Below are 24,802 nucleotides of genomic sequence, written 5' to 3' on the forward strand. Positions count from 1 at the left end.
TTACGTTTCTCATTAGCTCCCAAATGTAAGTTTTAGAATCTCTGGCGACTAAATTTTCGTGAGTCCACTGTATTTGGCATTTTTTAGATGTAACTATATCTTCTAAAACTCTTGCGCAATGTTCTTCTGACATCTTACCTGTACACGTTACCATTTAAACATTTAAAATTACATTTACACGTTCATTTACGCCGAGCGAAAGCCTTTTAGAACACATGTGGTTATTTAGGTGCGCTGACATCGCAATGCGCGCGACCATTTTCGCAACATTTCGCCTGTGTCCAAATATGGCCGCCGCGGCCGGAATCGATCCCGCGACCGTGAGATCAGCTGGCAAATTCCAAGGGGAATGAGCCACCCCGGCTGGTCACTGCGGTAACACGCGAAGCGACAGAAAGTTATTGCTAGAGACCGAACGCTGCGCATTAAACAGGACGACATAACCCAGCCGTGTCAGCGTAGGTAAGTTTCATCTCCCAGAACGCGGCCTGGCGTACGAATGAGCCGAAAACAACTGTGTCTAAAAGTACACTTCGGAGGCAAGTAGCTAGCGCTTCTCTTTTTTTTTTTAATTCATCTATGTGCGCTGCATCTCTCCTACATAGGCGTTCACAACACCGATTTTTTAATTTCTCGTGTTGCAACAATCGTACCCCCCCCCCCCCCCCCTCTCTTCCCGACCTTTTTTCTGAAGGTTATTTCTTTTTGCGAAAACCTTGCAAATCAAGTCTGAAAATTTCGAATTACATCATGTCGATGTGTTTAGAAACAAGACGAATAGCACCTTGAGTCCGACTCATTTATATAGACCAGCAGCGTGTTGTCGCAACACAGCTTTCCTGGTTGCATGCAAGCCCAGAAATCGGCTTGTTATTCTCCGAGCGAAACGGTAGCAAAAAAGAAGAAAAAAAGATATATGCGGGGACGGGCGTTAAAAAAAGATGTCGGCCCTGAACGATTGAGACAGAAGCATCCCCGGTAAGAGCCTGGAGTGTCTGAACATACGAATTTTTCGTGGAAACCAAGCATATAATAATCGCACAGTGAGAACTCCGCGTACCTAATAAGAGGCAGAATCTGGCCTCACAGCCAACACTATGTCCACATTACGCTCAGAATTCAGAATGTGAAGAATTGCCACCATTACTATACGGGTACGAAGGGAAGGCTTGGTTTATGGTTTGGTTTATGTAGCTTAACGTCACTAAGCGACTCAGGTCGTGAGACACGCCGTAGTAGAGGGCTCCAGAAATTTCGACCATGACATAGCAAGCTCCCTTCGTACGCACCCTGTACACCACCTTGACCACACCTTGTACACTGAACCTCCAGCGGCTGTGCAGTGGTCTTCCTGCAAAGCAAACTCCCACTGTTCGCCGTGTTAATTTACTCTCGACTGCACATAGCCCGGCCTCAAACCCTGCGTGCGAGGCGGCCTGAACACCGTGCGTTTGCCTTCGCACAACAGGCCGCCGCACTACAGCGCGAGACAACGCAACCGAATGCAGCGCGCAACAAAAGCCGGTCGGAAAGAGGGCGGCACCAGCTGGCGACCTCCAGCCTTATCTCAGCTGGGTGTTTTTGTTTTGGGGCCAGGGCGGCGGGACGCCCCGCACTCAACGTCACGGGCCGGCGCGTCCTTGCACTGCAGCGAAGCGTTGCCGATGCACGGCTGCGTCCCCCGGGTAAACAGAATGCACGACGCAGCATGCGGACGGCATCAACGATCACCGACTGAGACGGAAACAGCCGGGGAGGTTGCTGCTCATCGCCAGTCCCCAAGATTAATTAATTAATTGGGTGGCTTCGTTCCTCTACAGCCTGTTCGTTTACGCGCGTCCTCGGGATATCCTCGTTTCCCAATCACGTTACCTGTTAGCTCGTTCCATTTCTTTTTAATGCCCAAGTCAGCCTCACTCACACCTTTTTAGCCTCGATGGTGATACACGATGGAAGCAGAGAAATGGGAACGGCTCGGCAAAAACAGTCCCCGTATTCGTCGCGTTCGAGTGAACAGCCTAAAGCGGTCAACAAGAGTTCATTATGAGCAAACGGTGCTTCAAAAATGAAATGGTTTTCTGCACATGCAACACGTATCTTCGACTTCCACGGGCCTAATCTCGAAGACGACGTCCAAATCATTGAACTCGCGGCACGAAATTTCAGTCTAAAGACGTGCTGCCGTCTCTGTCCACAAATCCTACCAAAAAATTGGGCTCCACGCTGAAGGTGTTACGCGAATAGTCTCTTTCAGCAGGGTCCTTCTTGCACATCACTTAGCAGACACGAACACTGTTTCTTTTTTTTTTTTTCCACTTGTATTTGCCATAGACCCACAAGAGCCCTCTTTATCCAAATCCAATGAGCCTACGTAACCGAATGATGCTCCATCTAAAGGACATTACTGAGAAGTGACTTTCAACCAGACTGCCTTCCACTGTTGACACGGTCTTCATCTTTGCCGCGATTTTACATTCTTAGCAGTCGACTCCGTGATAAATTTCGAGTTGGCAAGCAATACGAAAGGGGACGCCTCCTCACAAGTAACCGACGATTACCCCCGATTCGTAGAGTAGTCAACCTAACACTACGCCTGGTTAACTGTTCCTCTTTGTTCTTTGTCTACAGTATAAAAATCATAGAAGCACACTTTTGTGTGTTAATGTTCGTTAGCTTGCTTGTTTGCGATCCTTTACAAACACGTTTTCTTTAGGAGAAAAATCTCCCGTATTTTATCTTTAGGTCAATGTACCAAGAAAAATTTACATTTGATTCTAAAGTACTGCTGCCACGTTACTATTCGAAACTAGATACGTATATACCCTGTGTAATTCTTTTAACAAAACTGTCCGGACCCGGATCGGGTTGAATTTTTATTTAACTATGAAGTTTCTGACAAAGCTCTATACCTTTCTTTTTGGACGAGGGATCTGGAAGGCGAGCATGAACCATTCATCTTGTTGCGTGCGAATAATGGACACCGCTTCTACAATCTCTCTTTCAAACTGCCCCCCTCCTTCTTGGTCTGACTGAAGGCAAGGTGAAAGCCCCGCAACTGCACCAGTCAATCGGCAGATTCCCCCCCCCCCCCCCCCCCCCGCCCCACTTTCTCAAGGAATGCGCGTGCTGTTTTAAACGATCGTTTAAGCACCACCTCCCGGGAGAATCCTGTAGATGACCGCTTTTGCGCAAGCAACACGCTCGTTGTCATCCAAATGCTCCTCATCGCACGTGGTTACTTTTGAGTCACTCTTTCCCACTAGATTGCACAACCTACACAGTATTTCCTATAAATCAATCACTTTAATCAATCAATCAATCAGTTTTACGGGATGCAGAAAAAAACAATATTAGTGCCATATTTACCTGCAATCTTTTTGACATTATGCAATATCTTGTGTATGTAAGGAATCCCTTCCATTTTTTCCTGGCTGGCTGGCTCTTGGGTCTTTTTGGTCTTGCTGAGCTTCTTTGCCATCAATTCCGCAACCACTCTAGGAAAACCCGAATCGCCTGCTTTTCCAACCGCTGCACATGAATGTGAAAACTGGGCTGCAGCATATGAATCAAATCCAGGGTTTGACGGAAACCCGTCTTGTCGGGTATATTAATGGCGGAAAGCATTGAGCGCCGACCAATTGTTAAAACAGCAATGACATTTCGGGCCAGCTACGGAGGCCTTGTTCACAATGAAAGAAACTATGAATGCATGACTTCAACACTGCGAATATAAAACAAGAGGAGGTTATATCACGCTTTTCTACCCTAGAATGGGGAGAATTGAAATAAAACTGTATAGCTTTCCTTTGTAGCCGTTTGGCTGCACTTGCGTGGATGTCAATGAGTAATTGCACCTTATTACTAATCTACTCTACCTTGGGGGATTCCCCTAAATATCCGACCAACAAAAGAAAATGTTGAAAGGAAGCGCGCACTTTCTTACCTTAGCTAAAGGCGGCTCTCGTACACTCGCCAAAGTCTCGCACACACACTACGCTGGTCAAACACTTACTAGTTATTTCCGAGCAACGCAGTGCCCTCGAGTGTCGAATGCCAATCGTTGCAACTACAGCTCGACGCATTTGGGTCGAACAGCGCCGACACCGCCTGAATCCGGATGACCGGGAATTGCAGTGTGCACGGCCGGTGCACGACTGGACGTGAGCGGCGTGCTGAACTACGAGCGCCGCAGATACACGTCCGACGTAGTGACACACATCCTGCGTCCATATATACCCGTGTATACCAAAGCCTGATTCAATCTGCCGTTGTACCCTCTGGAGAGGTGCGTGGCCTGATTTGGCAGGGAGGGTTGGGGCTCGTGCAAAGCCCGTAATATATAACAGGGAACAGCCATTCAACATGCAGGCGAAGGTTATACGTATATTCAGGTTCCAGTCTAAACAAATCGTAATATCGCAATCCCGAACTCGTGTAATTTTAACTTCCGGTTTATTCGAAGCCTCGTCAACACCAACTACCATGAAAATTCCATGATTCCATCTCCGGATAATTCGACGAAAGTCTCGGCCAACTTCGAAATATTCGGGTTAAGATGCCCGACTATGCGCCGGAGTACCAGAGTTCGAACCCGACCACCGACGACTGCATTTCGATGGAGGCGACACAAAGAGGCGTCGGTGTGCTGTGCGATGTTGTTGTTGTTGTGGCTGTAGGAAGAAGGAAAAGAAAATGCACGGGTCTGCTTCTGGTTCTGTAGCTGAGCCACCTCCGCTGCCTCGTGCGGACAGAACTGATTTATTTATAGGAAGGGGAAAGGCACGGTAACTGTCTCACTTGTTTTTCTGTGGACCCCGCAACCGCGCCGTAAGGGAAGGGAGGAAGATGGGAGAGAAAGTGGAAAGAGAGAAAGAGGAGCCGTAGTGGAGGGCTACGGAGTAATTTCGACCACCTGGGGATCTTTAACGTGCGCTGACATCGCACAGCACACGACGCCTCTTCGTTTCGCCTCCATCGAAACGCAGCCGCCGAAGTCGGGTTCGAACCCGGGTACTCCGGCACAGCAGTCGGGCGTCTTACCACTGCACCACCCCGGTGGGGCCGGACAGAAGAGAAAATAGAGAAGAAAGGAAATGAAGAGGGAGAGAAAGACGCGCGCCGCAACAACAGCCGTCGTCCACCACCGAAGCAGTGGAGAGTCCAATGACAGCCTACAACAGATAAAATTCGGTGGCTGGCTAGCCCCTGCCGCAAGCGGCGTTGACCTACCGTCCCAGCCCCGTAGGGCCAGGAACTGCCACCCTTCCTCACCTTCTCTTACCGCGATGTAAGCGCACGTTAAAGATCCCCAGGTTGTCGAAATTACTCCGGAGACCTCCACAACGGCACCCCTTTCTTTGTTTCCGCTTTCCCCTTCCACCGTCTCCCTTCCTTTACGGAGCGGTTCAGGTGTCACAAAACAAGCGTTAGAAGTACAGCGCCTTTCCTTTCTTACGAACCAGTTATAATTATTATTACGAACGATATGTCCATGCGAAGAGAGCAACTGCGGCCAATGTCCCTATTCAGTCAAGGTTGCGCTTTCTGAATGGTTTCTTTTTCAGGGACAGATGCGATAGCGGCAATGCAGTCATTTGAGGCCTGGGGTATATAGTCACAGCGTTTCCGGTGTTCATGATCAGGAGATATACGACCTCACTAGCCTAACCACGAGACAGCTGAATGACATTCTGAGTGGCCGGCCGCAAGGAGCAGTCGGGAGTTCTTGGTCACCCTTTGGTCTGATAGCGAGGTAATTTACATCGAGAAAAAAAAAAAGAATCTCCCTACAATACCCACCCCTGTAAAACTGGGGCGATATTTCACTCCACAGTACGGGGCACTGAACAGTGCTCAAGGCTGAACGTCGCATAAATGGCTCCTGTGAAATCTTTTCTTTTGTTACATTCGGAGGAATGAAACCAGGCGGAGAATCGAAATGAACCGAGAATAGGTCGGTATAGAAGTGAAACAGGCGAGCGCACCGATCATCGCTCGCCTTTGGCGCAGAACTAGAAGAAACGCAGGCACTGGACACGGAAGAGAGGCACAGGCTAAGTCCGCGTGCGTCGCCCGCGGGGCCGATCAAACCGAGCAAAGGTCAGTCGAGTGGAGCGCGTCGTCGCTGGCGAAAGCCGGGCAGCGGCAGCAGCAGAGTGACTCGGGGCCAAGCAATCATCGACCGACCCCCCCCCCCCCCCCCCCCATTCACCCTCATCCTCGCGCGTTCTTTGCAGAGGCACGCCAGGCGCACCCACCCCGCACGTAGCGCAAGGTCCCGCTATACACATCGCGTTAACGGAGCGGACGTTGCCCCTTTACGACAATATATGGCTTCCAAAAGGGGTTCGCAAAAAACGCAAGAAATACATAAGGATAGTGGAAGATTATATTGTTCCTTTAGCACGCAGCCGTTCAAGGGGAATCAACATATAAATCGTCGGTACAGTCAGCATGCACTCGCTTAACGCTTAAGTAGAGGAACAGGTTCAAGACGAAAAGAACCAAGCTTAACGCCTGCAGACTATCGACATCTCTGCGGGAGCCGAATATTTAGTCGAACACGACCGCTTAGGGTTTTATTTCCGGGTTGGCGCATCCGTGTTCCGCCTCCTTTCTTTTCAAATGCATGTGGTTGATCTGGCAAGATTTGCGCATTTTCCTGTGGACTCGAATAAGCTATAACAGTTTTTTGACGTTTTGCCGGCGCCTCTTCCCTTTGACCAGAAGGTTGCTGAATGGGCCTTTGTAGCAGCAGCTTTTAGCTTAAGCATTCTACTCTTCCCATCATTTAATTAGCCACACATACTTGTACAGCCACGGGGACTCTCTGCCACTTTCTAAATTTTTTTACCTGTTCGGACGAGTACTTGCATCCTTAAGATAGTATCTGGCTTAATTAACTGCGTCAAGCAATACCTTATCCGATCTTTTTTTTTTTTTTTTTTCGTAAGCACGGCATGACTTTAAAGTTTACATTTTCACTGTCCTCCAGGTTCGATTTGAAGAACAGTGGTAGAAACCCCCTTATAAATGCACAAGTGCATTTATAATAAAATTCAGTCAAATCAAGATCAATGGGTGCCTTAGGCATGACGTAGGGGGAAGGTGTGAAGGCCGTTCAACAATAAGAGCGTAGCCGCACAAGTACTCGTAAATAAGTGGAAGAATAATGAATGCATGTAAAAGTACAGCAGAGTATGACAACTGTGTTTAGTAACAACCGCACCGCACCATCTGTCTGTATGAAATGCAGAACAAGCTGCATGGTGTTCCCAGTCAATGCTGTAGGGATGTCCAGTTCATGCATGCACTAGATTCGTAAGCTTTTAATCTGAGTATAGTATACGACCAAGGTTAGTTGAAGGGCAGAAAGACGCAGGCTGCCCGTCTACCAAAATCAACATCGTGTACAGTTCGCTGAGGAGAATTAACATAGGGCAGTCATTACACGAACCATCAAGCGAAAAAGGAAAGAGAGAAACCACCATCTCTATCACAAACTGTGCAAGCCTCAGATTGGCCTCAGGCCTTGGGCAGGGTCAGGGAATCCGATGCAGCTATAGCTATATATGTTGCTAAGCTCTCCAATACTGAACATGCCGGCCTCTTCCTGCCAATTTTAGGCAAGCCCCTCCACAAAGCGTTGTCCATCATCATCGTTACCATTCGACTTCAGTCCGCTTAAAAATAAATGCCTCTCTCAACGACATCCAATATTTCTCCTTTCGTGACAGCTAAAAGCGGCCAAGTTATGTTCCAGCCTAATTAATCTTCACGCTCCGCCTTACCCAGTCGTCTTCGACTACGCTTTCAGACTCGACGTATATCTACTCAGACGCTTGGCATGACAATGAACACGACAGACGACCCGAAAACGGGCACGTCAATGGGCATCAAATGCCCCGCTAATATCCGTTACGAGTTGCGGACATAAGCGAGTTTGTCACGCCCAGAATCGCATTGTGCCCGTTCTTATACCTTCAGTCAAGACCACTGTCGTGCCTGCTATCGTGCCTGCTGTTGTGCCTGCTGTTGTGCCTGCTGTTGTGCCTGCTGTTGTGCCCGCTGTCCTGCCTGCTATCGTGTCTTCTATCGTGTCTGCTATCATGCCTGCTATAATGCTGACCACTGTTAATGGCTTCTAAGACACATTTTCACCGAAACGCGAACACATCCACTCCGGGACGATGACAGCGACGACCCTCCGGGATCGGGCCTTGTCGCTTCCACACTAGAAGGACAATAAAGAGATTCTGCGAGCGAGGGACGGACGCAAGGGAGAGAGTGAGAGGATGAGACCTCGATTACCGGCAAAGAGGGGACCAGCGCGCATCGAGCTAGTAGGCCCACAGTACAGTGAAGGTAGTGGCGGGTGAGAAAAAGCGAACGCAGGGCGTAGCCGGTTAATCGCCTCGCGATTTCAGCCATTAATCCTCCGCTCTACCATGCTGATTGACGCCTAGGCACGCGCGCACCGCCAACGCCTGCGCACCTTCGCAGGACCACGGCTAGCATGCTCCTTGATCCCACGACTGCCTCCCCCCCCCCCCTCCCCCGCCCTTTTTTCCTCTTTGCTTTCCGAACACTGGCTGCACATCCCGTGCGAGCGCTCCCGGTAATTCCGTGCAGAGGAGACCTGAAAGCAGCGGCTGTGTAATGGGCGGCGGAATGGTTACAATCGATGACTCCTCATCACCTCAGCCCGACAAAAGTCAACTCAACGCACACAGTTCTGTGACCTTCAGACTCTCGTGAATAAAGGCACAAACGAGAAAACTTTCATATGCAAGGCAGTTGACCGCGACTTCTCGTGAACCGGACTGACCGGTTGATGAGGCGCTGGGGAGTTAGGGCACTGGTGGGTCTTCCCTTATATGCCTGTATTTACAGCGACGCGTTGGCGAAAAATTACTGAGGGTTTACCTTGATGAAACCTAGAGTGTAAACGAAAGCTTCACTACTTATGGCTGCACCTGGTAAAGCCCTTTACTTACAAAAGAAACCGCTCAACTACATGAAGCAAGGAGATTCGGAAGACACCGAAAAGAAGACGGGAGACATGACATGATTCGGAATAAGACAAAAGAAGAAAAGGACAAGACGATGGCGGGGCGCATGCGCAGTTGTGGTCTGCGCCCGCTATGGTGACATTGGCCTTACAGGACATAGTGAAATTTTCGCTTCGAAAGCAAGTGCGTAAGTTTGCGTTGCACAATGCAGGAAACCTTCCTGACTGAGCAGCTTTTTCGCATATTTGGAATAAAAAAGTACAGTGAAATGTCCTGAATTTTGAATTTCTGCGCCGGAAAGCTGGCTGATATCTTTGTTCTAGTTGCAGCTGACAGGCACAGTGAAGTTTCTACTCTCAGTGTTGTAACACGGGGTGCGTTCAGAGCCCGGCTTGCCGCCTCGGTTCCTTTCAGCCTTTTTTTTTTTTCAACTACATCCGCCGACATAGTATTATTGCACGCTCCATGCAGTTAAACGAGAAATGCGCTATTCGATGCGTGCGCAATTCATCGGCGTGCTGACGTCAAGCCAAAAGCGTGAAAGTGAGAAATTTTTCCAGTGACATGTGTCTTGTTTGCTCTTCGTGGGAAGCTGGACGCAATGGGTGGAAGGTCCATTAAAATTACATATATCTAAAAACCTAATCACCTCGATTAGAGTTCATACAGATAGGCAGCGAAGGTATGCTGCAGACACGCTGCCGCCAAACTGCAAGTGCTCAGGCGTGCCAATTGGGTGCCAATTGCTCACACTACTAGCAATCAGATCGTCAAGCAGATTCTTCCGAAATTGCCTAAACTTTTCTACCCGTAAATCCATTGTCATGGTAAAAAGAAATTAAAACATAAGCCAAATTACTACCTTCCCGTGATTCGGGGTCGTTATTGCGGTGATTCCATGCAGGCAGTACACGAACGATAAAGCCGCATTTCCGGACCAACAAAAATATGTGCAACAGGAGGGCATGTCACAAAAGCGCCTTTATCACTCACCCATAAAATGAACGTGCAAATGGCGCAGCGACAGCCTCGGTAGCTGCTCTGTTGCTGATCTGTACCGGTTGCTGCTCGCAGAAGTGAAATCCTGCTTTGTTTTGGGGCGAACTGTACACCCTCACTCGATCGGTGAACTAACAAGGACGACTTCGAGATTGCTATCGCGATGAATGGGGAGACTTGCGAACAGCGTGGTGTTACGTCCTCTTCTGTCGCAATTTCTTGTCGTCAAGCTTGTATAGTATGTATGTATGTATGTATGTATGTATGTATGTATGTATGTATGTATGTATGTATGTATGTATGTATGTATGTATGTATGTATGTATGTATGTATGTATGTATGTATGTATGTATGTATGTATGTATGTATGTATGTATGTATGTATGTATGTATGTATGTATGTATGTATGTATGTATGTATGTATGTATGTATGTATGTATGTATGTATGTATGTATGTATGTATGTATGTATGTATGTATGTATGTATGTATGTATGTATGTATGTATGTATGTATGTATGTATGTATGTATGTATGTATGTATGTATGTATGTATGTATGTATGTATGTATGTATGTATGTATGTATGTATGTATGTATGTATGTATGTATGTATGTATGTATGTATGTATGTATGTATGTATGTATGTATGTATGTATGTATGTATGTATGTATGTATGTATGTATGTATGTATGTATGTATGTATGTATGTATGTATGTATGTATGTATGATTTAATTAAGATGCCGGCAAACGACCGGTTAATGCGTCGTGAAGCTGTCCAAGTGTCGAGGGGGAGACTGAAGAACGCTAGCGTCATTCATGATGCATTCAAGGACGACTGTAGCGTGTTTTTGTTACCACCCAAGTGCAATTAGCGCGACGACAAGCTACAACTAAAGAGCGCGTAGGCATCGTGCGGTTTGCATTTCTTTTTATCGCTCCCGCACATTTACCAGAAAGAGAGAAACAACTTTATTTGCTCGAGCTAAATACGACGTCTGCTTAGACGCCGTCGATGGGAGTGGTTCCCTCTTCACGGGACCCATATGCATCCCTGGCCGCCTGGCCCCTGGAGGTCAGGACGAGCTGGTCTTCTACGGCGGGGCTGGTTAGCAAGGTCTCCCATCGCTCGGTAAGGGAGGATGAGGGATGGGGTGGTGTGGTAGTGGGGCAGATAAGAGGTGGGGGATATCCTTGATGAAGTTGCATACTCCAATGACATGTTGGAGCGTGCCTATCTCAGTCTTGCAGAAATCACATTCCTTTTAGTACCTTTCCGGGTACATCTTGTGTTGAAGGTAAGGGTGCGGGAAAGATCCTGCCTGTATCTGCCTGTATATCGCTTGCTGTTCTCTGGTAAGCGATTTGTGAGGGTCGGGGTAACGTCGCCTCTCCGTCTTGTAATAGTTCGTAATTTCCTTATAACTAGTAATGAACTGTGGCTCACCTTCCTCTGCCCGGTGTTCCACCTCTCGGGCGAACTGGTGGGCAAGCTCGTTGCCCTCCAGCCCACAGTGAGCCGGTGTCCATATCAACTCAACTTTCCTTTCAGGAAAGTCGCGTTTACTTTTGAGAATTCTTAGTGCCGCAAGAGACACCCATCCCTTTCTGTAATTGTTATACGCCTTTTGCGAGTCGGTGACAATTCTTCCCACTTTGGGCTGCGCAAGTGCAAGCACTATCGCGGCCTCTTCTGCCACCTCTGGAAAAGACGTCCCAATAGAGGCGCAGGTTACGAGCATATTCCGCGTCGTAACTGCCAGCGTGGCTTTCGATGAAAACATGGGTAACGAAGCGTCTGTGAAGAGAGTGGCACCCTGTTCCTCTTCTTCTATTTTCTCTAATGTATCCGCCAAGGCCGCTATGCAAGCCGTTCTCGACTCAGGAAATGAGAGACTCCGAAGTGATCGAGGCCTACGGAAATTTCGACCACCTGGGGTTCTTTAACGTGCACTGAAATCGCACAGCACACGAGCCTCTGGCTTTTTGCCTCAATTGAAATGTGGCCATCGCGCTTGCACTTGCGTCCAATTAACCTCTTTAATTACCGCATAACGACATGTCATGCTAGTGCAAGGTGGCACAAATGATCGCACGATAAGGTTATCCCGCCTGGGCTATGCGTACATACAAGGGCGAAGCACACGTTTGCACCTCTTGCGGGATTGATCAGTTAGTAGTCTTTCAGAAAAATTGTAAAGTCGTGAAAATCTTATAGTACCATTTAAGCCAAAGGCAACCTTTATCCGACTGACAGATCTACCCCCGACAAAGGTTCAATTGTTTATACCCAAAAGGGGTTTACCAAAGCATCGGTTTATTTACTCCTCTAAAAAGACAAGGCCACACTTCTTTTATACTAGAGTGTATAGGGCTAAGTAATGTGCCCGTTGGTAACTCATCGAACTGTCCTACGGGGAGAAGAAGGGGGCGACAAAGCTGCATTTACCTCGGATATTGTTTCCCTCTATCCCCTACGTTCTCCTTCAAAAACAAAACAAAAGCCGGCATGTTATTTGCTTTCATTCCACACACGACCCAAATGCACTGAACACAACTGAGCGGGTGCGCACGGCGTCTCCCTCAGAGCTCACCGCCGACTACTACAGATTAACGTAGGCGATTACGCCCTCTCTTTATCCTCCGCTCGAAGCGTCAGCGGCCACCGAGAAGTGGGGAAACTCCTTACGAAAGCGTCTTCGACTGAAGTACGACCGACAGTTGGCAGGGAACGCCGGTAATGAATCACCGTGAGAAACGGCCACAGAATCACGCCGACGCTCAAAGAGAAGCGAATATAAAGAACACAGATAGCGATGTGGCGACGGCAAATTCTTCGATGCTGGCTGCTCAGAAGAGAAGAAAGTCCAAAAGGCATACAGGTAGGAAAGAAGTAGGCTTTCGAACGAGTGAGCGGCCCCACCCATCCTTGGGAACTCCGGCGAGTTAAAGAAGTCGCTTATAGGGAAGATAAAAAGGCGAGCCGACTGAGATACTAGTATGTCAACTTGACCTCGAAAACCTAGGATGTACGTGCCAGGTACGTTGTGAAGGGGCGTATAACCAACCTTCCCCGCCCCACGAAAAAAAAAAAATAATAAGCTGCGCCCCAGCCCTTCCCAAACCCATGCTGACGTAAAACATTGTCTTAAAGCAGCGCCATATTATTGCTACGAATCGACTTATGCGATAGCGAACACTGGGCTGTTCATAATTAAAGCACTGCTCACGTAATTAAAGTAATGCTCACGGGGTTTGTAGACATGCAGGGAGAAGAGAGAGAGGGGGGGGGGAGGGGGTGCAGGTCAACGACATTGATTTGATACCAGAGGAAAGGGAGGAAAAGGAGCCCGAGAACTAACAGCAGAAGGTCGACACCCGGCATCAGCACAAACATACCGCGTAGTACTATAGCAGGCGTCCGATCATGGGATGCATATCTGATCCCAGCTACCCCGAGCGCGATGCGCCGACGTCAGGACAGACAGCCCCGACCGAATGCAGGCATGTCGAGTGATCGTGGTGGTGACACTCGAGAAGCGGCGTTTACTATACGAGCTACGTTTTTACAGCGGCAGCCCAGCAACCGTACGGCGTGCGCAAAGAGCGCAAACATATTTTACGACCGGGACCAATTGACCCGAGCGGCAAAGAGAACAAGAAAAATGAAACAAGAAGACTTAGGTAAAAAACGCGACTATAATGAACCCTTTACGGCGGTCTCCGTCAACACCGGTATCAACCGACCATAAACAGCATCACGCTTGCTGTGCAGTGGCGCAGCTTGGATCCCACTGGGCGCATCGCGCGGGTTCACAAAGCTTGTCGCAAGTGTTGCAGCGGGCCGTGGAATTAGGCTGTTCAAAAACAAGGACGGAGATGGTTGTGGGACCCTAATCACACCTGGCCACACACCCTTCACCCTTTCGGCATTCTGCGCATTGGCGCTCCGCTATTCTCTAATCAACACGGTCACTCTGTTCCAATTATGGTTATAACAGCAACACATACCTTCTCAAAAGTCGCTTATCGTAATTATTTTGCCAGCCTAACTCGCGGATGGCGTGAATCAGATGGGACTGCACTTATGCGCAAGCCGCTCCTAGAATGACTTCTTTGATACAGACTGCGTGCCGCGGCGGGTAATGATAACGTGGGATAAACGTTGGAAGCTTCCAAAATTTTGCCTCTGAGCACTGGCCTCTGCGCAGAAATGCGAACAAAGTACCGAGAGTGCATTTACATTTCTCCACATTCGCTGGCCGTACAGTGCGCATATACTACGCATTGTTCTCGTTTTTTCATATGAGCCGTATATGAAAACATGCGAAATTCAGAAATGTGAAGAGCTTCACCACAGGATTCACAAAAACCAACATGACTGCCACAGTGTGAAGAGTCCAACACAAACCGGCCACACGACACTAATTCGCACTGACTATAAAACTGTTTTTTTCTTTTTTTTTTTTGTGACAACAAATTCCTCTCTTTCTCTCTCTCCATCGCTATGCCGTTCACGAAAGCACGCTGTCTGCGAGGGTCGCCCGCTTGTCACCACCCATGACAGTGCCCCCCTTCCCTGTTTTTCCCCTCTGCCGTTATTCTTTGGAGCCGCCCGACGGCGTAGACCTTTTTCCTTCTCTTCGAGTCACAAACAACCTGAAGCACCGCGCAGAATATATTGCTACGAACGACCGCATATTATGTCCCGGATGCACTCCGAGCTTCAACTGCAAGTAACTGTACATTCGTGAGCTGGGGACAGTCCGCGCTCATGCAAATTGCAAGCATCTCAGAGGCGATTCCGCGAGAGAGATTTGCGGCCGGCTGACAGCCGTACAATTGCACCGCTGCTGATATGATCTTAGGCTCAGTAATTCCCCTTTCGCTTTAAGTGACTTCGGTTTTTGAGGCGAAAGCCCTTCTATGCTCATGGAACGAAAATCTGTGCGCGTGATTTGTGCGTCGCATATGTGCGCTGATGTGCACTCGCAAATAGCGGACCTGTGAGGAGGGCGATTGAGAATTAAAACGATTGATGGTGATAGGTAATGAATAAAGGTTATCAATGGACAATTATAAATCAAATTACTAATGCCAGTGACTGATAATGATGATTAAAATAAATAAAATGACTTTTAATGACAAATATTCAAACCATGACTTGTAATGACCGCAACAGATTGGAAATGGGTAAAAATTCTTAGTGATAAGTGGTAATAACTATAATGACTACAATGACTAGGTATAACTCATCATGACTGCTAATGACTGCGGAACGACCAATGCGTCAAATGATGATTTTAAACGACCGCAACTGATCGTTAATGAGTAAAAAATTAAATAGCACTGCAGAATCTGCATTGGAGTAATGCGAAAGCACGAATGCTGCTATTGGTTGCTTCTGGTTGCTTCTGGTTGCTTCTAGTTGCTTAGTTCACTTCTTGTTTGTCCATTTTAGTCCTTGGTACTTTGAAATTGCGCGCCAATCACTTCTTATGCCCTTTTTCGGCTCTACTTCCGGCTGCGTGTCGTCACATCCTCTACCTCACATTAATTAATTTCTTGTTTACCCATTTTAATCTTTGGTGCTTCAAATTGCGCGCCAATCCCTTCCTATGCCATTTTTTCGGCTCTACTTCCGGTTTCGTGACGTCACACCGTTAACGTCATCCCTACGGCACCCCTTTCTTTCTTTCCGCTTTCACTCACACCTTCCTCTCTTCCCTTACGGCGGGATGCAGGTGTCAACAGAACAAGTGTGGTATACTGCGCCTTTCCTTTCATGTGAACCAGTTATTCTAATTAATTACCTAATTTACTTATTGACCTAATTATGTTTTTGGACACAAAATTACTTCACTCTCTATTGATTGACACCACACATTAACCTCTACCACTTCTCAATTACTCACAACTGCTTCGGACACGATTTTGTGGACACGTTCTGCGGACACAGTCTGCGGACATGGACTGCGGACATGGACTGCGGACATGGACTGCGGACATGGACTGCGGACATGGACTGCGGACATGGACTGCGGACATGGACTGCGGACACGGACTGCGGACACGGACTGCGGACACGGACTGCGGACACGGACTGCGGACACGGACTGCGGACATGGTCTGCGGACAGAAATCTATTAACATAGCGAAGTAATGCTTTCCCATCAAAATGCTTAGCTATGAGTGCCAACGACTACAATGACAAGGCATCACTCATCATGACTAGGCTTTCGTCGTTCTCCTCTTTCTATTTTGCGCCGTTCAGCTTTGAATTATTACTGAGTGGGTGGGGAAGGAAATTAGTTGGTTTTGCAGACTTTGGTAACTGACAGGCACACGGATCACGTGACGCGTGGACGGTCACGGGCGATGCGAGAGCACCACTGTCGGGGCGAGCGATATTCTAGGAGAAAATTACGAGCACAATTCTCTTGCCTAAGCGTAGGCGCACGACGGCATTGCTGAAAGGCACACACTGAGGAAGACCCGACGGTACGCGGCCAATTCTGAAGGCTATTGTTATAATGGCAATGAAGCCTAGCGTCTACCGCCTGCGGTTACAGATGCGGCAAACTAATGTTAAAAATATCGACTTCGGTCGCCTAGCCCTTCAGTGTACAGTAATGGGCAGACGCTTCAGTCTCATTGCATTGGTCGCATTCGCAAGGTCGGTACCAATCGCTGTAACACAAACCTTTTTCAGCCATTTATTTTTTTATTAACATTGTTTATTGCCTCAGGTCATATAATAGAATATGTAAAATTTTTAAAGGGATATTAAATGAAAGAAAAAAGGTAGGCTGTTCTAATAAAGTTCAAGAGAGAGCGATGATAAGACCCTCGCGTCCAAGCATTGTACGAAGATGAGTTGTTCTGCGAAAGGCCCACTGCCGTCAGGTCAGTCATTTATTCTCACATCTCGAGAATGGAACAATTAATTGGTGATAACCAACCTTATCGCAATAAGTTAGCTAACATTGTATAATTAGGTTAAACTTGTTTGTATACAAGGTTACAGGGGCGTAGCCAGAGAGAGGGGGGGGGGGAGGGGGTGTATCGGTGTCAGAGCTCCTCCAGAAATTTTCTGAGCGCTCCTTCCACCCTCCTTTCTGCCTATTTTCGCCCCATTTTTGTTGACCAGCTTCGTGTATAGCAACCACACCCCTCCCTCCGAAAAATAATTCTTGCTACGCCACTGCTGCATTACTGCATTTATCGTTACCTTGTACCTTGTGCTACTCCCCTCTGATGCCCCTCGCCCTGGGGATTATTAATTATTTTCCTCCTTTTCGTTCCCTTTCGTTCTCCTTATTTTTATTCCTCCCTTCCCTCCCCTTCTTTCCTTCCATTCTTCAATCATTCACATTTTCTTTCTACCCCCCCCCCCTCATTATTCGTTTTCCTTCTTCCCTTTCCGTCTCTGTTTCTTTTCTTTCCTTCTTTCATCTTGATTGCGCCTTCTTTAATCCCAGTCTGCCTTCTTGTTCCTTTCTTTCTTTCCTTGTTATACGCAGCCTTCGTTCTCCTTATGCTTTCGGAGAAGCAAGACTCGGCCCCATGAGCGATCAGCCCAATACGGCCGGAATCGATCAGACAGAGAAGGGGCCTCCACGTGCGCGCCGAACCGCGAGAGACAGAGCGCACAATCAACGCCGCCGCGAGCGAGGCGAGCAAGAACGCCGCACTCGGCGCGCGATCGACGGACTCCTTTCGACCGCGACGAACGATAACCCCTCGACCCACACACACGGACAACACACTCGGCGGCGCGCGCCGCCGCTGCGCCGGCTGGCAGTGGGTACGGCAAAGGAACGTGCGCCGAATGGCCTACGACTCGCCGGTTACGAGTTGTGTGCAGCGCTGCACAAACATGCACTGCGTACGACGATCTTGGTACGGTACGGCACGAAATGGCACGATACGACAAGTTTGGGTATGGTGTGGTATGGCATGGAATGGGGTCAAGTGCGCACGGCAATGTGCTGCACGCCCCGCCGCTGTTGTGCAGTAGCTAGATCGTTCGGCTAGTGTGCCCAAGGATGCGGGATCGACCTTTCTATGATGGCGAAATGCAAGACGCCCGTGTGCTGTGCGATGTCAGTGCACGTTAAAGAACTCCAGGTAGTCGAAATTTCCGGAGCACTCAACTATGACGTCTCACAGCCTCAGTCGCTTTTGGGACGTTAAAACGCTCAAACTAAACTAAACACGTACGACACGACATGACATCACGCAGTTCGGCACGACGCATTACACTGCATCTATGATGTATGGTATGGTATGGTGTGGTATAGTATGGTGTGGTTTTTTGTGGTGTGGTGTGGTGTGGTGTGGTGTGGTGTGTGGTATAGTTTGGTATGGTATGGCATGGTACGGTACGGTACGGTACGGTACGGTACGGTACGGTATGGTAGGGTAGGGTAGGGTAGGGTAGGGTAGAGTAGGGTATGGTATGGTATGGTATGGTATGGTATGGTATGGTATGGTATGGTATGGTATGGTATGGTTCATTGGGTTTAACGTGCCAGAGATACTCCGGCTAGGAGGGAAGCCGTAGTGAAGGCCTATGAAATAACTTCGACCACATGGGGTTCCTTGAGGTGTACTGGCATTATGACATGTTTAGCTGTGGTATTACACATGGTATGGTGTCTCATCGTACGGTATGGTCTGATAAGGTATGAGAGTTTCAGCACAGTAGAGATGTACGTAGTACAGGCGGTAGCAGTAGGGAATTTCAGCACAGAGAGGACGTAGTAGCGCCGAGTATACAGGATTACCGGGTAAGTACTGCTTACGAGCAGTAACAGATGTGCATCCATACCAGCTAACAGCGCTAGCGCGGCGGTCAAGCGGTATACATGTAAGTTAGTACGCCTCCCAATATTAAATGTCATGGAAGGAATGCGGCGAAAAGCAAGGCGCAGGTGAGGTGTGCGATGTCAGTTGGATGGTAAAGAACCCCAGGCGGTAGAAATTGCCGGAGCTCTCAATTACGGCGTCTCACATAGCCTGAGCCGCTTTGGGAAGTTAAACCTCAAAACCGAACCTTCTTGTAACGAGGCACAGGTTTCAAGGACGTCCGTGTTTAGAGGGCCGTGGTGTAGGAGGGGGTCATGGCCGTCACGTGTGCTCGCGGCGTACACAGCCACCGTCAATATATTAATTGGATCGTAATCCATCGGTATAAAAGAGGAGTAACAAATGGTACCCGTCTAAACAACGCGTCACGTGATAATCGTGACGATAGTGATAACGATAGTTCATCTGAACTTACGTCACTTACTCTGGGCGACGCCCTTCGTCTCGTAAACGACAGCACCAACGCGGATTACTCCAAGAAAAGCCCCCACAACGTCAGAAGCCGCGGAGTGTGACACTATAGGCACCCGAAATGCAAGATGCAGCATCGCCTTTCAGCTCGCGCATCATTGCGCGCAGTGACGGACGGCAGCGGTTTGGCCACCCAAGGCGCCGCACTGAGCAGCGCGCTCTTCCACTCCAGCGCGCGCGCGCGGACGATCGCTCCTCCTCTCTCCTCTGTCGGTTCACACCATCCTTCCCGCTGCCTTTCTTACGCTCCGAGCACCGAATCGGCACTGTCTTCTGTCTTGACACCCTGTTGTAGCGGCAGGCCGCGCATTTGATCCCCACCAGTCCATCGTATCACTGAGCGACTTGCATCGTGGTCCTGTTGCTTAAATTATAGCCGCAGGTCCCGCTGTCCTCTCGGGAACACGCCACTGTACGTGGAGGGCAGCCCCATTCGCTCAGCCGTGTAATGAGAATCAGATTATCAACGCACCACAGACACCTTCTTTGCTGTACGCCTGTAACTTACAGCAGGACGATGGGTACAGATCCAGGATGCGGTCAAGAAATCCGCGAGGTCAAGTCTGGCGAATGACGGCGCAGGCAATGACTGAGAACTTCGGAATAATAACGGCCTTAATGAAAGTCCACTGGTTATGACAATGGCGGTGAAGATTACAGCAAAGATGCCCGGTACAAATTAGCCATAGCTCTTCGAACACAGCAACTACAAAAGTTTAGTGTTCAAGGACGAGACATCTGCTGAGGCTTGATAACCCTCCTCCAGCAGTTCCTAACTGTAGGAGTGTTGTAAGTGACATAGCTGCCCCACAGCTCGACGACCTTGCTGATGGATACTTCTTTTTTCGTTTTTTTTTTTTTTTTTGACTCTCGCCATACGATAAAAGTCAATCATTCTGCGATCTGAACAGCCGGGTAAGAAACGAATAGCGCGATGTTAGGAACAACAAAAAATGATGCCGTTATGGCATAATGCGTACATTTACGTAGCAAACGTTGAAATATTGCTGTTCCTAAAATAAAAAGCAGAGCTACGAAATGTACACGCAAGAAAGAGGGAAGACAAGTGCGCGCGCAAGTAAGAAATAATAGTGGGGCGCCCTTAATTCTCCTTACGCGTGGAATGTGCAAGAAGTTACCCAGAAATGCACCGTAAAGATCCGAAAGCATCTTTCTCTAATTTAGTTCGATTCCGACCGCCGCCGGCTGTTTCGATGGAGGCGAAACGGAGTGACGTCCGTGTGCTGTGCGACGTCAATACAAGTTAAAGAAATTAGGTGGTCGAAACTTCCGAAGTCCTTCACTACGGTGTTTCTCATAGCCTGAGTCGCTTTGAGGCGTTAAACCCCACAAACCAAACGAAACCAACGAGAATTATTTGACTAAGTAAAGTCATATGCGTTGATTTGTAATCCGCATTATAAATCCTATTTTCAGTCATTTTCATTCCAGAAAAGCACGCATGACACGGGTTTCTTGGCCCAATGCCGATAGCGCCATTCCCATTGAACGGGAGCTCCAAAGCTTTAAGATTTATAGGTTGGTTACCACTGCGTAACGCGAGAGCGCGCGGTCAGGTATATTTCCCGGAATATCGATGCCAGTAAATTGACATCGTCATATGTGTGTGCAGTTACGACTCTTGTTCATTGTTCTACGCGTAGTCAATCAGCCGCCACTTGACGACAAAACCGCTATTCGAGCACAGAAATGCGGCCGAGGCAGCATAGACTGCAGTTCGCAGACAAAGAAAGTAAGAGACAGAAGGCAAAGAACCAGCAAGGTCCTGACCAAGGTTATTCCTATACGTATCGTCACAGTACAAATAACATTTCTCCTCCTTCATTACGACATCCCTTTCTCTTCGACCTCTTTCCCTTTCAACTTTGACCCTTCCCTCACGGCACGGTCGAGGTTTCCCAATCAATATACGACTGCGGTCCCACTATGCAGTAAAGCAGTTCTCGGTTTATGGAGTTATTGCCAGCAGCACGAATGGCAACCCTGCCAGGCACCTGTTATTTCACTACGTAAAACTATTAAAGTTATACAGTTATCGCTGCGAAACTGTGGAGCATGCCGGTCAGAGCCTGCGATTTGTTACGCAAGGGACGATACCATATGGGAAAACAGCCACCAGTATTACGCATTCTCAATAACAAAATCAATAAATGAAGGTTCCATCTTTCGTAACTATAGGCCGCTTCGCTCAACTGCTCTCGAAGCTACTTCGCAATATTCGTGTGACCACGGACTATTCTTCCTCTTCGCTTCCCTCTAATCATCGGTTCGTTTACTAGGTTGCGTTGCACATTTCCCTTCGCAAATTCTTGCAATCCAAAGTGCGGTGCTTTTGTGCTCACTTCCTTTTCTAAGACATGCCGCCTGCCATTCCAAGCTCATGCATGTTACATTTCGGTGTTCGGTCACTATACACTCGACCTCTTCTTATGATATGTACGTACACCGAGGTAATGAATCTTTAGCTGCATCTGATTAGTACGCTGTTCTTCAGACGGCGAAGGCAAATGCAGGGCGAAGCGAAGACAGAACTTTCATCGATTTAAACACTTATCCACATTTTACTTACATTTGCAATGAATACCCCAGGGAGGAGGAAGAGGAGGACGAGTGAGTGCGGTGTGGACGGAGAAGCCGAGAGAGCGAGTGCGTTGTAGATGGAAAAAATAGAGTGAGTGAAAAATAGAGAGTGAAACAGTGAGTGAAAGAGATAGAGAAAGTAACATTGATTGATTGATTGATTGATTGATTGATTGATTGATTGATTGATTGATTGATTGAGTGAGTGAGTGAGTGAGTGAGTGAGTGAGTGAGTGAGTGAGTGAGTGAGTGAGTGAGTGAGTGAGTGAGTGAGTGAGTGAGTGAGTGAGTGAGTGAGTGAGTGAGTGAGTGAGTGAGTGAGTGAGTGAGTGAGTGAGTGAGTGAGTGAGTGAGTCAGTCAGTCAACAAAGTGCCGCTACCGTGCTGCCTAACGCACGGCCACTGCGACACGTATTTAAAGAGTGAGAGGTTTCTAAAGCACAATCTAAAGCTTCACGCGCGCTGCACGCAACTACAGCCAGTACAGGAGCGTTAATGGCGACTCGGGTCGTAAGCGCTCGCGCCAGATTCCCAGCGGACGGAACACAACTTGTATGTATACGGCACAGACTACAGGCCGTTCTTTCGCGCTCGCGATTTCACAGCGAACGCTCCCCTCGGGTCTCTCGCGAGGAAATCATTAGCTCGCCGAGCGCGAACGCGTTTACGAGGCAATTCCACAAAGGTGCCGCGAAAGTCGGCTAATGGCTCCAACCGCTCGACATGGAAACAGTGCACGCCCCGATACTTGCAAGCGCGAAACTTGGCGACGACATTCGATGTTAATACAACAAACGTTAGCTCGTAACTAAAAAAAATAATAAGAAGAACTCCAACTACATACTCTGCTTCGCAAAAAGCGATAAAGAAAGTTCACATTGAACGCCAAGGTTATTACAGGGATAGGCAAATTAGCCACTGTAGATACCTGCGCAGTTATCCGGTCCCCCCGGGGAGTTAAAGCGGAACAGCTGAATGTTTCGAAATACACGCATATGCGTTCGTTGTGGCTTCTATTTGAATAAGGCAGTTTAAACGACGCCGGAATCGTAAACTGGAAAGCGATGTCATAGGGTGTATTTCTCCGTAATGCAAACGTAGGCACCTTCTAAGCCTGGCCGCTGTGCCACTCCAGGCCAATTAACAGATATGGGACGGCCATTTTGGGTATCATACAGTACGCATTATTTAAATAATTCGAGCCAAGTGGAAAACATGCTCTCGCTGCCACGAAACCCGACCGGCGCGACGAGTACATTTCCTACACCGTGGACGAAATCGGCTCTAAAACTCACACCCTCCAGATAGGGTGCATTGAGGTGCCGATGCACCCATTAAAAGGGTGCCAAAATGATTTTGATTTTTAATAGTAACTTAAGCTCTCCAGAAGGGTACACTGATGCCCCTTTTCTGGAGCGCATCAGTTTGAGACCTTTAGGGAGTTGTTTTTGTTTACAGTGCAGCGTGAAAGCGGTAGAGGATTCATTAGAGAGATTTAGCTTACCGTGATCCGCGATCCGCCTCCGTGACCCTCTACCGCGCGTGGGCGGGCGCACAAGCTGATTGGTCCCGACGCGGCAGGTCTATGTGCTGACGTCAAGTATGTGGCGCCATCTACCGGCGTCAAGGGGATCTGGGCATGCGCAGTGGAACGCGCGGTGGCGGATCACGGTAAGCTAAATCTCTCTACTGTCGCAGCAAGGCGATCGCGGCGGTCCAACAGCGTCATGACACGCCTTTCCCAACCGCCCTCCAAGCAGGACACTAGCGATAAATCTTACCCGGAACACAGAAGACGCGACCAAATGAAATGTGACAGATCTTTTTTTTTTTTTTTCAAGAGTCTCCCTGCCCATTAAATGCAAAGTCATGACAGACAGTACGCGTACTGTCTTCGCCAAGAGATATGCAGGCTACAGGGTCGTCTTTTCAGTCACCCCTAACTCTGTCAATGCAAGGCAAGGGCAATTATTTGCCCTTGCCCTTAAATATTTTTCCCGCTGACGAAACGTCTTACGAACTCCATCATATGCTAGTGAGGCACAAAAGGTACCAATCTGGGAACGCATTCCACAACCTTCCATTTTCCATTTCGGGTCCACTTATGGTTATCTCGCACTTACCAAAGGCCAGTGGTAAGCCGGCGCGCGCGGACAGTGGCGATGGCTATCGCCGATGGCTTTCGTCTGACGCTGCCGACCGGCCAAACGAAGTGGAAAATAGAAGCATGCGGAATACGCTCCCTGGATAATATTTTTGGCAAATACGGCACAGACCGCTGCAATATTAAACGCGACCGTCGGTTTGCAACACAATAACGAATCTGGATGCTGTTTATCGAGTTGGTTTCTTGCGGAAATTGTTACCCGTGCACACGACAGCTACTCATAAGGATAAAAAAAGAAGCGCGCTAGTCATTCATATTAAGGCGGAAGCCTTTAATGGCTCGTACTGTCGTGGACAAAGTGTGCCCCGCTTTTGCGGCGGCCGTCGCGTGGCGTTCCTTGGAGAGCGTTCAAGTGTGGGATTGAAGATGGCAGGAACGCTAGACAAGATGAGAAGGTTTTCGTCTTTCACTACTTTAGTCGCTAAAGTCCCTCGTAATTTATTTCGCAATGATGCGCCGAAATGCTCACAACGTATTCCCTGAAACACTGTCGTTAGCTGCACAGCCGACCTAACGCGAACGGACCAGCGCGTGTTCTCGACGAATGTTAGTGCTGCTCAGCGCCGGCCGATGGGTCCGGCCACCTGCCCAGCAAGCGCTGCGCGAAGTCAAAATGAGTCCAGGCACAGGCGGTCGAGATCCTGCTCTTGCGCACATCATGTTAGTTCTCCGGAAG

General features: G+C 48.4%; 1 protein-coding gene across 3 annotated transcripts in view; it reads right to left on the reverse strand.

Annotated features, from left to right (window-relative positions):
* The window catches only part of LOC146180365 (uncharacterized), a 451,687-nt gene that overhangs the window by 302,339 nt on the left and 124,546 nt on the right, over positions 1-24,802 (reverse strand). The window lies entirely within an intron of this gene.

This window comes from Amblyomma maculatum, chromosome 9 (assembly GCF_055883805.1).
Source record: "Amblyomma maculatum isolate TAMU_Amacu chromosome 9, ASM5588380v1, whole genome shotgun sequence".
Classification (NCBI taxonomy): Eukaryota; Metazoa; Arthropoda; class Arachnida; order Ixodida; family Ixodidae; genus Amblyomma; species Amblyomma maculatum.